This window comes from Pinus tabuliformis, chromosome 5_2 (assembly GCF_031772625.1).
Source record: "Pinus tabuliformis cultivar Carrire ecotype Pingquan chromosome 5_2, CPIR1, whole genome shotgun sequence".
Classification (NCBI taxonomy): domain Eukaryota; kingdom Viridiplantae; phylum Streptophyta; class Pinopsida; order Pinales; family Pinaceae; genus Pinus; species Pinus tabuliformis.
The window spans coordinates 335,536,313-335,549,895 of NC_142306.1; the positions used below are offsets into that span (position 1 = coordinate 335,536,313).

Here is a 13,583-nt window from a genome sequence, read left to right on the forward strand (position 1 = left end):
ATCTTCAAGAGTCTCCCGAAGCCATAATGGTCTCCTTTTTTAGGAGGAGGGCTCATGAGGGGTTGGATTAATGTGATCCATTGCTCCTTCAGCATCAAGCATCTACTTATCCTCTGATTCTCTCTGCTTTCCGGAATCTGCTTCTTTTCCCTTCCTTAGGAGAGGAAGGTTACTAATATTCCCAAGGGCCGCATCCTCATCGAAAGTTACATCATGACTAACATCCACTTCTCTTTGACCATACAAAAAGATTCTATATGCCTTAGAAGTTTCATTGTAGCCCACAAATGTTCCTTTCTTCCTAGAAGCATCCAATTTGCTCCTCTTTTCTTTCAGCTCATGAAAATGTACGGGGCTGCCAAAAAATTCTAAAGTGAGAAACATCAAGTTTCTTATCGGTGAAAACTTCTTCAGGAGTCTTGGAGTCCAATTCTTGATGAGGGCGTCTGTTTTGAACATACACGACGGTGTTTGTAGCTTCGATCCATAAGTACTTCGGAAGGCTTTGATCTTGAAGCATGGCATGAGTGGCTTCTACGATAGAATGGTTCTTTTTTTCAGCAACACCATTTTGCTCAGAGTACATGCGGTAGTAGTCTCCCTCTTAATTTCAACTTCTCTACAATAATCTCTGAACTCATTTGATTCATATTTGGTTCCATTATCGGTCCTCAATATTTTGATTTTCTTCCCAGTTTGATTTTCGACTAAAGCTTTGAAACAACGAAACCATGAGAATACTTTTTCCTTCTTCTTCAATAAATATATCCAATTCTTGCGAGAGAAATAATTTATAAAGGTTTCATAATATAAGTATCCTCCCAATGAGTTCATGGGAATTGCACCAAATATATTAGAATAAACCAATTGCAAAATGTCTGTGCTCTTGCTATCACTTGAGGGGAATGGTCCCCTTGCATGTTTTCCCTCGACACATCCCTGACATACACCTTCATGCTCTATTTTGAATTTGGGCATACTTGTAACCATCTTCCTTGCATCGGGTAGAGCCTTATAGTTAATATGAGAAAACCTTTGGTGCCATATTTCAGATTGAAGAGATGTGTCGCAAGACATAGCTCCCAGTGGACTTCCTCTAACTTGATATAAATTTTCAACCCTGAATCCAAGAGTAAATGCATATTTAAAATTTCTTTTCCATACACCTACCTCTCCATCGATGAATTCCACCTTGAATCCTTTGTCTTCCATTTCCGAGATTGACACAAGATTCTTCTTTAGATCAGGTACATATAGCACTTCTTGAATATGAATGGTGTTACCTCAATTCAATTGAAGGGTAACATTCCCAACTCCCTTCACAGGATAGGTGACATTTTCTCCAAGGATAATTTCCAAATTTGTATCCTTCTCTATTAGATTTGAAAGAGCTTCCTTATACCTGGTGAAGTGTCGTGAGGCACCACTATCAATTAACCAATTTCCCAAATTATCTAGAGGAGAGGTAGTATAGAGGGAATATAGAAGATAAAATTCCTTTTTCTTAGAATTTACAACATTAGACTCATCATACTTGGAGTTTCTTGTTCTTTTAGAAGCTCGATCATTTCCAAGTTGAGTAGCGGAAGCATTTATTTTCCTTTTTTTTTAACCTTCCATTCCTTTGATTGTTGATGTTGCCCCTAGAATGATTTTGATCATCATCATGAGATGTGTGCCTTCTATTTGGACACTCGCTCGCATAATGACCAAACTTGTTGCAAATGAAGCATCTTCCCTTCCTTCCATTTTTGAATCTCAGTCTTCTGTGACTTTGCTTCTTTGAACCTACATTGTTCTTATTCTTGGCATGAGCGGAGAATATGGTAGGATTATTCCTATTCAAAGGCATCTCCAATTCCATCATCCTTGTTTCTTCTTGAGAACATCTAGTCAATAATTCTTCAAAACCTATAATTTTGTTGTTATTGAGAATAGTAGTGTTGAACACATGCCATTTGGGAGGAAGACCTCCAAGGGCAATGAGAGTGAGATCCCTGTTAGCAATAGATTACCCAATCAAAAGAAGATCATTTTTTATCTTGGTAATCCTCATGAAGTAGGATTTAATATTCTCACCTTTTCCCTTCTTTATATCCTTCAACTTGTTCTTGAGGAAAATAATTTTATTTGCATTGCTAGATTTGAACATGACAACCAACCTGTCATATATCTCCTTTGATGTGTTCAAATAAGAAATGTAAGAAACTAGATTCTTATGAATAGAATCCCTGATGATCTTATTGGCTTTGACTTCATCTTTCTTGTATTTGGTTTTAGCAGCAGCCGGTGCATTAAAATGAGGTTCTGAAATCTTTCCCTGCAAATAATCCATCACATCTTGTTCTTCTAATGTCAAATCAAAGGACATCTTCCATGCATGATAATCAGACTTATCATGAAGCTTATCATCAGACTTGAACTAGGATGTGAAATCCATTGAATCTTGTCTTTGATCAGTGATTGCTCCTCTTGGTGATTTCTCTTCTCACTCTTGCTTGGGCTTTGTCTTCACTTCAGCTCTTATCCCATGTTAATTTTAGGATAAAAATGGTATGTTCTATGCTTAGAGCAATTTTATTTCAATTTCTTTATTAGCCCAATATCAATATCTAGTTCAGCAATCACATCATCATGATAGTAAAATAGAGATAGAACATAAACAACAACAATAGAAGACAAGCAAACACAAGAGGACACAAGATATGGCACCAGCCAGGATAAACCCCAATGTGGGGAAACCCTTGATCAATTCTTCTTGTAATTCTTCAAAATTTTAGCAGAGAGTACAATTTACTATATTCACTTTCCCAATATGATCAGTCAAAATAGAAGAAAAAGAAACATAAATTGACCTCTAAAATAGTTCGGTCAACCTTGGTCAACTCGGCCTCTAACAACAAGATAATGCAACCCAAAACACTCTGAAATTAAGCAGTCAAACATGGTCAACTAAAGTCAACGCAACAAATAGAGTTAGGGCAGTCAATGCTAGCCAACGTAGGGTTCAAACTGCCTCATTTTTTGTGCCAAGAACTGTGGCTTGCCCAAATAGAAGTCTCCCTCACAAAATTGAAGCCAACACTGGTCCAAGTCAGCCTCCTAAAATTTTGGTCAAATTTGGTCAATGCAACAGCTAGAAAAACAAACCTTCCTTCACATGTGTGAAGAGAGAGAGAAGCCCAAAAATCTATACCCAATCAAGATGAGAGAAAGAAAGATGAATGAGAGTGATGCCAAAATTAGGAGGAGGCACCTTGTATTTATATGTAACGTTGAAGCCTGGAGGAGGCTAATTTGATGGCTGGCCGACCTTGAGAATTTGCCCATAATCAAAATAAATTCATAACTTCATTTGTACATGTCATAATGGGATGATATTTATATCAATCCTACACCTTTCAGAAAGAGGAATCCACAAAAAATATCAATTGCCTCATAAGAGCTATCCAAAGTGGTGTTTGGCCCTAGTTGCCAAATTTAAGAAGAACTAATACCAAAAGATCAGTTCCTTCTCTTTTAGTATAAATTATAGGATCTAAGTGACAGTGAGCAATGCCTGTAGCCAGTAGAAAAATATCCATCTTCTCATACCAATTTCGTGGATCCTATCAAGACCATACAAAGAACAATGAATCATGCAGACAAGAGAAGAGTCTTGCACAAAACCAGGAGGTTTCTCCATGTAGATTTCTATCTGCGAATCTCCCTGCAAGAAAGCACTCTTCACATCCATATAATAAAATAACCAACATTGTGAGGCAGTAAGAGACAACACAAGACATATGGAATTCATTTTGGAAATAGTGGAAAAAGTTTTAGAGTAATCAATACCTTCTACCTATGAAAAACCCTTGGCCACTAGTTGTTCCTTATACTTGTCAACAGTACCATCTGAAACATACTTTGTCCTATAGACCCATTTGCAACGAACTAGTTTTCATCCCTTGGGAAGAGGAACGAGATCACATGTGTGATTCTTCATCAAAGAAGAATACTCCTCTGTCATGGTAGCTTCCCATTCAGGTATCCCAACAGCATCAAAAAATTGTTGGGGATCCTCTGAAATGGCATGACTGAAAAGAGAAATACCAATTGTCTTGGGCTGAATATTGTTGGGAGCAAGAGAAAAATAACTAAAATTAGATACATCATAGATATACCTTTCAAGTCGCTTCTTCTGGAGAAGGCTTCTCCTTTCTTGTTCCTGATTAATATGTCCTGTGTAGGATGATCAACTACAGGAAGTGGTTGTTCTTTTGGCTAATTTTCATCTTTAGGAGGAGGATTATCATTATCCTCTTGATCATTAAGAATAAAACTATCAGCATGACCTACACCATCCATAGTGGGTTCTATTGAGTGTTTGAAGTTCCCATCAAAACAAATAGCTTTATGAAACAAAACATCCTTTGTAATAGGATCAAACAATCTGTATGCTTTCATGTATTCACAGTAGCCAACAAAAAATTATGGTTCGATATTTTTCTCCATAGCTTTACGTTTCTCATATGGAATCAAGGCCCATGTTGCACTGCCAAAGACTTTGAAAGTAGATACATCGGGTTTTTCATGACTTCAAGCTTCCTCTAGAGTCATATGTACCGCTACTTTATGAGGCATCCAATTCTGAATATAATTTGCACAGTTCACTGCTTCGGCCCAGAAGGAGGATGGCAAGTTCTTGGACTGAATTATGCAATTGGTCATTTCTTTCAATGTCCTATTCTTCCTTTCATCAACAACATTCTACTGAGGGGTGTAGGGAATGCAGTGCGGATGCAAGATGCCATGTTCTCTACAAAAATATTTGAATGCCTGACTAACATACTCCCCACCATTATCTGTGCGTAGATTCTTGATATAAAGAGAGGATTGCTTCTCAACAAAAGCTTTAAAAGTTTTGAAAGTGGCCAAGACTTCACTTTTAAACTTAAGAAAATATACCCAATATCTGCATAAGAAATCATCAATGAAGGTAAGTGCATACTTAGCTCCTAAAAAGGAACGAGTTGGGAAGATCATAAGATCACTATGCACTAACTCAAGAGGAATAATAGCCCATAATGATTTCCCTTTTGGAAAGGGATATTGATATTGTTTGCCAAGAACACATCCTGGACAAAACTCCATCTATGCATGACACCTTAGGAAGCCTAAGAACAAGATTTTGAGAATTCATTTGCTGCAAATATATGTAGTTAAGGTGTCCAAATATTTCATGCCAAAGCTTACTTAATGAATCAACATGTGCAATAAAAGAGTTACCAGAAGAAGGCTCAAAACCTGCAAATATGTATAAGCGAGAGTTGTGATCTACCTGTCCATATGCAACAACAACTTCTAGATCTTGTAGTTCTTGAATGACTACATCATTGGGAGAAAACTCAATTGTTTTCCCATCCCCATAATGGCAGATCTGATAAATAGAAAGTAAATCTACGGAGATGTCAGGCACAATCAAAACATTCTTGATGCAAACACCATCTAGCTGCACAGTTCCTGATCCACGAACATCAAGCTGTGAAGAGTCTCTCACTGCAATTTGGGAAACATTAAAATCATATGGAGATGGAAGAAAATTACTGGAATGAGTCATATGATGAGATGCACCTGAGTCAAATATCCAATTGTCTGAGAATGCATGTAAAGCTCGAGCAAATAAAGCATGGCCTTTCCCAGATGAAGAGGGTTTGGAAATTGAAATATTAAGCTGCTTCATCACTTGATTCAATGTTGCAATTTTCTTATAACACTTGGATTCTGGATGCCCTTCTCCTCCACAAAAGCTGCAGGTTTCATTTGACCTCTTCTTCCATGGCTTGGAGGAAGAACTTTTGAACTTGGAAGAGGACGGAGAGGGATTTGACTTTTTCTAAGGTTTGGAGGGAGGCTCACTACTTTGAGTAGAATCATTCTTCTTTTGAGTACTAGCTTTGGATTTTCCTTTGGAGATATGTGCTACAAGAGCTTGAGACGTTGAGCTAGAAAGAACATATAACTGTTGAAGCTTAGATTGTTCTCTTGTTAAGCATTCACAAAATAACTCAAAAGAAGGCATTTTAAAATTATCACCAAGTGCATCCATTGTAGAATAAAATGTAGAAGAAAATACCCGACACAAACCCTTCAACTTGGATAGAATTAAGAAAATGCACTCATTGTCTGATTTTGTGTCTCTAGATCCTTTCAGTTGTGCAACCGATGACCAAAATTTGACAAGATAGTCTTCAATAAAAGTATTCTGATCAGGGAACAATGAAGACAATTTTGCTTCCAATTGTAAGGCCTTGAACTCGTTTATTTTTCCAAATAGAAAGGCTAGATTGTCCCAAATTTTCTTCGGAGTATCACATTTTTCAAGATGGAATAGAAAATTGTCTAAAACATGAAGCCCAATTAACCCATGGCTTTATCTACTATTTCACATGATAAATATTGCACCGAGCAGTGGGCTTGGGAACAGGGAGTTAAGATCTTTGTAAAATTGTTGAATTCTGGTAGGGAATTAGTGCAAATTAGAGCCACAATTACGCTTGGGAGAATAGAAAAATTTTCTCTGGAGGACATTTTAGAACAAACAATGCCACATTTGATTGCCCTTCTATGTCTTCCCTCTAGTGGTGGGTCTCCATCCATTCAAGAGACAACTTCTTTTTTCTTGGGAAGGCTTGCATGTAGAGGGGATCATTTGAGCTCTACTATTGGAGATTCAGAACTATTCCCATCCTTGTAAGACTCTTGCTAGAATCTGAAGGGAGAATTCAAAGGGTGGTGGTCAAGGCTTTGAGGGAGCTTGTAGTATGTACACAAAGTAATCAAGTAATTATTTCTAGGAGTGGTTATCATATTAACTCTTGAAGGAAATTTGAAGAGAAACAACTAGTTTGGGTGGGATCCTCATGTTAATCGAGTCATCTAAATTAGGGAGGACTGCATCTAGAGTCAGGGAATCTTAGGCAATTGGACAACTAGGAGTCACCAGAAGGATCAGAAGGATGCTTGTGAATGTAGGTGCTATTCCTGTTTTGATTGAGTTGCTAAAATAAAATGATTTGGTTGCAAATCTTGTTGCTGGGAATGCTCTTGGAATAATATCGACCCATGTTGATTATCTTAGGCCTTTTAATCAAGCTGGTGTCATCACCCTCTTTTTGGAATTGCTTGAAGGAACCAATCCCCAGGGGAAAGAAATTGTTTAAGATGTATTTTGTATTTTGGCAGTTTCAGAAGAGAATGCTATAGCCATTGTGGAGCACTTAGTGAGGATACTACAAGGTTCCAATGTTGAAGCAAAAGTTGCAGCAATGGATGTTGTATGGGATCTCTCTAGCTACAAACATTCTGTCTCCATTGTCAAAGCTTCAAGTGCAATCCCTCCACTGTTGAGACAGTTGGAGGATGAGAATGATGACGTTAGAGAGAAGGAATATGGTGCTGTTGCACAATTGAGTTATGATCGTGCTGACAGACTAGCATTAACAGAGGTTGGGGCCGTCCCCATACTTCTTTCATTGTTGCAGAATGAATCAGAAGAGCTCAAAGACAATGCTGCTGAAGCTCTGATCAATTTCTCAGAGGACCCATCATTGAGAGATATGATTTCACAAGCATTTGATGTTCCTGCATTTCGAGATATACAGCAGTGACTTATGAGGATGTCGTAATCAGATGAGCATGCCTCTCACTCTCTAAGGTATATGGGGCTGGAGCAATTTACATCCTAAGTCTGTCTGGTTCATAAACAGTTCTAGATGATATGAATATTTATTGTTATTCATGTTTAATGACCAATCAGGACTGTGTACAGTGAGAGACATGAGTAATTGGATATTCTCTCATTCTTGAATAGAATAGGAAAACATAACCAATCCCTTCAAAAGGCATTGTGGGATATTATATTATTCGCCTAGTTTCACTGGATTCTATTCAACACCTATTGAAATTTTTTACTCCTTTTAAACTAAAACCATGACCAAGTCACCAAGTCACCAAAATGATCTGCAAGGGAAAATAATTATCTTGCAATTTAGAAAATACAACTAAATATAAGTTTCCATGAGCTTCAAACAAGGATATGCACTACAAAAAAATTAGCAATGCAAACAAAAAGAAGACAAAAAATACTCTCTATCATTTCCTCCATAATGCAGACTCCTGAACTACCACAAGTAGCATGATCTCTTTGCTTTGGTTCATTCATATATAGAGAGCTATAGATGTTTATTCATAATTATAGAGGTATTAACATTGCATTTTCAATTGACTGCATTCTAATATTCCTATAGTTAATTTTACGTATTGTACTTATATGACTAACATTGATGTGCATACCTACAACTCTACCCTAATCATAGTATGCAGTGCTCTTGACAAGTCAATATTACTGAAATCTTCAACAAGCATCATTGGCAGGCTCAATGGAACTAAACTATTTCCTTGAAGTTGTGTATAGTGTTCTTCAACATCAACCTGAGCACAAATAATTATGAATGCAAGGCCATTATACTGGGATTTTTGCAAGATATTAACAACAGTATCAAGGGTCTTTCCTATCATAACCTCCATCAAAACTTGCACATCATACTCCCGTTTGTTATAATTGTCATTATGCAATAATACACGATATGGTGGAGATGTTTTCCTTGATTTTCTTTTACTGTAGTGACAAGCAAATAGCAATAGACTTAAAATATGTATCGAAGGAATTGGAAATTCTAAAGACATCATATCTATTTCATTGACAATGAAAATAAAATTCAAGTAAAATTTTAGTTACATACACTCTAATAACCATGTCCTTCGGAGTAGATATCTCTATCTTACAAAAGTTCTACATAATACAATACAATGAAACAAGAATCTATTCATAAGTCATCATTATATTTACCGTAGATCAAATTCTGATTCTCAACCAGGTGTAGTTTTCTCAATTTTTAGTGTCTCTATCAATCCAACACCTTTTCTCCATGGTGAGGTTGATCTACTTGCAAAAAACACCTCAGTTCATGCATGTCCCTTTTGACTATGATATTTTGTCACCTTAGAGACTTTGCAACGTTTTTGTCTTGTGGTTGTTCTCCTCACATTGCCCTCTTTGTACATGTAGTAGCTCACACGTGCTTAATTCCTAATTTACCCATTAGGGAAAGTTGATTTATGTTGATATGATTGGGGATGGGGAAGAATTAATCTCGAAGATATCAAACTAGCCATCACTTCTGACCCTACTTGAGAGTACAAACTCATGTTGTACATAACGAGAGGACAACTCTAGAATCGTGGGCCTCTTTCCATTATTCCTCTTTCATTGTTGTTTATTTCCATGACATTTTTTTCCTTTCCTTCTTTCCATTGATTTTCACTTGGAGAATACTTTGTGCATACCTAGTGATTGAATTTCTGGCTAGTAGTAAACTATGGTTGAAATTTCAACCTTTGACATGGACCAATTTCTAGCTAGTGAAGAATAATCTCCTCAAGTTTTTGATGCATGGGAGGGCTCTGATGGGGATATAGTTTGCATGTTCAAGGCATAAAAGCACGAGATATTTCTCTACCACAGTTTAAAAAAACCAACAAGGGAAAGATCTCCAATGATTTTTCCATTCTTGTCTTTTAGTTGCAGATCCTTCGATAATGATATCAGCAATTATTTATGTTTTTTACTGATATGATGATAATCAATGAGATTTTGCATGTATAGCTATTTTTGGGTTCTTACACACTAAGTTTGTTTATGTTATTATCATGTAACTAGATATTTGATAAGGCCTCTAACATAATAGGAGTTGATGGACAACTACAATTTTAACCATATGCATTAAATATTTATATCTATATGTGTCTTTGTATCTTTATTTCTTTATATGTGTCTTTCTCTTTCATATTTAACTAGAAGCAAATTAGAGTTTGAGTTAAAGTGTGTAAACCTCCCCTTAAAGACTTTGTTAGTAGTAAAATATATCATATGGAATTGCAGAATATATGGGTGACTTCCATCTTCCAGTTTTAAAAATAGCATTTACTCCCTATGGTGTGGTTGGGATGGTGACTATCCAACCATGGTGATAGCATAGGTCTTGTCTAGTTACAAGTTGATTGGATCTTCTAGAGTAGACTCATGACTGCATTAATTTCATGCATAATCACTCAGTCAAAAGTAAAACATTAGTAAAGTCTCCATAGCTTGAACACTATTTCATGTTCAACAAATCATTTCATAGCCATACTATATCCTCTATCAATAGATGATTCATATGTAGGAAAAATATATTATTCAATCATAAGATAAGATACTTTTATTAATATTGACGAGTTACCAAATGGTGTCAATGGGACTATAGAGTATATGGAGTCAAAACACTAACAATAATGTTGTAGTGCCATGACAGCTCCTTAGTACCAAAGGAAAAGAAATACACAAAAAGATAAAGGATTCGGTAGGAAGGGGTTTGTTGGAAGTGTAAAAGGAGAGGTACTACATTTTACTGGAAATATGGATTTATTTCTGAGGTTCATAATTGTTTGGTATTGCTATGGTATCAATTACAATAGGTTGTCTAATTGAAACAAAAGACTTGGCTTTGTAGAATTCATATTGTGTGGAATCCATCTCATGAAACTGAAAAGGAATTTTTAATTCGACCATTAATACTCAGTGGTCTGCCTCTAGGCATGAAACTTACATAGCTTGGGGATACCACAATCTAATTTCCCTCCTCCCAAGTCTGTCCGAGAATGGGTTGAGTTCTTTTTTGGCTAGCTTTGCCAGCACCCATATCATGAAAGATATCCTTGTTATGTGATTAAATACCATTGGAAGTAGAATTGTAGGCTTCATGACATCTTTGGGGAGTGGAAATACTGTTTTATTTGTAGGAAAATGAATGGTGTGCTATTTAATCTCATACAACATGGTAAAAGTTTTTGTCAGTTTTCTAGCTCTCTAATTGATGTGAGCTTGTCCATGAAGATAAGTTTACAAGCCCAAAAAATGGACCTTAGGATGTTTCTTGAGTTCTTTGAGGGCATCACATGTACTATGAGCAAGAATCCTCTTGGAGATTCTCCTGCATGTTCAACTGAATTGTGACAGCCTTAGCGTTTACAAGGTTAATCACAATTTTTGACACAACCATAACTATTAACGACAACTAGTGCCCAAAACCATAATTGTTAACAACAAATGTTGACACAACCTCAACTCCACCACTGGGTCAAGTTTATCTAACATTTGACTGATGTTTCATCATGTGTGCCAAAGCTTTCTTTTGAGATGTTTAAACCCTTGGAAAACAACCACAATTACAATTATGATTGTGTTTAAAAGTTTGAATGAATTAATGCTTATGTTCTTATGATAAAATAATGCCATAATTAAGTAAATGTATTTTCTCATGGAAAAAGAATATCATGAAATTTATGTAAGGTACCTTGAGCAAGATGATTTCTTAAAGAATGAAAATATTTTTCATGAATGAAAAAGTGAATTTAAGATACTTGCGATTAAAAAGATTATTCTATCATGATAAAATCAATTGTCAGTGAAGACATTTGTTGAGGTGATCAAAGTCAAATTGATTAGCGATAGGAAATACTTTTTCTTGGAAGTGATATTCGAAATTTATCTTTGTTGGTTTCTGAGTTATGTTATTTCAAATTTGCAGTATTTTTAAAATTATTCTTAATTAAGAAAGAAATATAAGACCTGCAATGTATTTGAGGTTCTTGAATGACTTTCTCAAACGTGTAACCATATTTCCATATCTATTGATTTGAATGCATTGCTTCCACCAACTGTATTTTCCATAGTATATTGATATAAAGCAAGTTTAATTGAAATTTGTTCCCATGGGTGGAGTTTTTTTCCTAACATAATGATTTTCTGTATAGACTGTGAGCAGAATTAACATGGCTATTGCAACAGATGTCTTTTGCTTTGAAGCAGTGACAATGGCACCTCCAAATCCAATTATGGGTGTTTTAGAATCCTTTAAAACAAATAATTGATTTGAAGCTTAACCTTGGTTTTGTAGCTTACAGAATAGAATATCTTCAACCCTATGTGCTCAACATGGTGAAAAAGGTGTCATTGAATTATTTTTTCTTTTAGCTAATCTGCATTGAATAGTATAAAGGTTTTGAGGTCTTTATCTTAGTTTATAGCATTTTGAGGGCTCTTTTAGATTTATATTATCAATTGGGATCCTTCTTATCATTTCTTCTATTTTGTTGGCAGAGAATCTAATGTTGGAGAAGGGACACATTGAAGATGTATGCATGTGGTTTTAGTGAAGAAATTGTTGCACTCTTTCCCCAGGAATCATTTTAAGTTTTTACATATTTGACATTATCTTGTTATGCTTTGTCAGCAATACCTCCCTATTGAAGGTTTGTCTGCTTTTAATAAGGCTACTGCGAAATTGTTGGTGGGAGCTAACAATAATGCAACCAAGCAAGGATTGTATGTTTTCTCTAAATTATTCTGGACAAAGTAGGGTGGGGATGGCAAGGTGAAATGGCTGGCACAATATTTTCCCTTATGCAGACTATGTTAGGAAAATGATATTTGTATCTATGTAGATCACCTAAGAGATGGTAGTGAAGGTTTGTATCATAGATCCCCTTTTTCAGACTAGCATTACGGTGCTTCTTTGATGTGTGTGTGTTAGGATGATGATATTTTGTTCTTGTGTGTGTGGAATTAAATTTACATAATACCATGTTGACACTTATCCAGGTGGCTATTGTTTCTACCTTTATTCAAAGATATTTCCCTGGAGCACAAGTCTTGATTTCTTCTCCAACTTGGGGAAACTATTAGATTTTTTACTTTTAGCTCTAAGTAATGTATTTAGAGTTGTGATAATGAACTCTAAGTTATGTATTTAGATTTGTTATGCACATCTTACAATTTAACATTTTTAATAATTTTGATGCAAACTAATATTTGAGCTATTTCAAGTTATTTGATTCTAGCTTGATTTTGACCAAGGAATCACAAGAAAAATTTCAATGATGTTGGGGTTCCATGGTCGGAATACTGATACTATGATCCTAAAACTCTAGGACTAGATTTTAAGGGGTGATTACAAACATCAAGGCAATAAACATTTTTATTCCTGGATCTTTTCATAGAGAGATGATTGGAAAATGCACCGTTAATTTTTTGTTAGTAGAGGAGACTGATAGTTTCTCAACTTCCTTTAGCTTGCACCAAGTGGTTGTTTTGTGCTGCTTCACGGTTGTGCTCACAATCCAACTGGAATTGATCTAACTCCTTAGTAGTGGGAGAATATTGTTGATGTCATTCAGGAAAATAATCTTACTTCTTTCTTTGATGTTGCTTATCAGGTTATTGATGATATGGGGGTTATGTTTACAACCTTTATATTGTGAATCACTCATTGCATATTACTTTGTTCTTTCATTTGTTTACATTTTTCTATATTGACAAGTCTTATTTTTTTTTTTGAAAATAACTTTTTAGTTTTTACTGGTTCTTCATTTTCAAATTTTTATGATTGAGTTGCAAGATACCTAAGAATTTGATTATCAATATGAGAATAATTAGAATATCA

General features: G+C 35.6%; 1 pseudogene; it reads left to right on the forward strand.

Annotated features, from left to right (window-relative positions):
- The first annotated feature begins 6,406 nt into the window (after positions 1-6,406).
- Positions 6,407-7,727, forward strand: LOC149158850 (uncharacterized; annotated as a pseudogene).
- Positions 7,728-13,583: the final 5,856 nt, after the last annotated feature.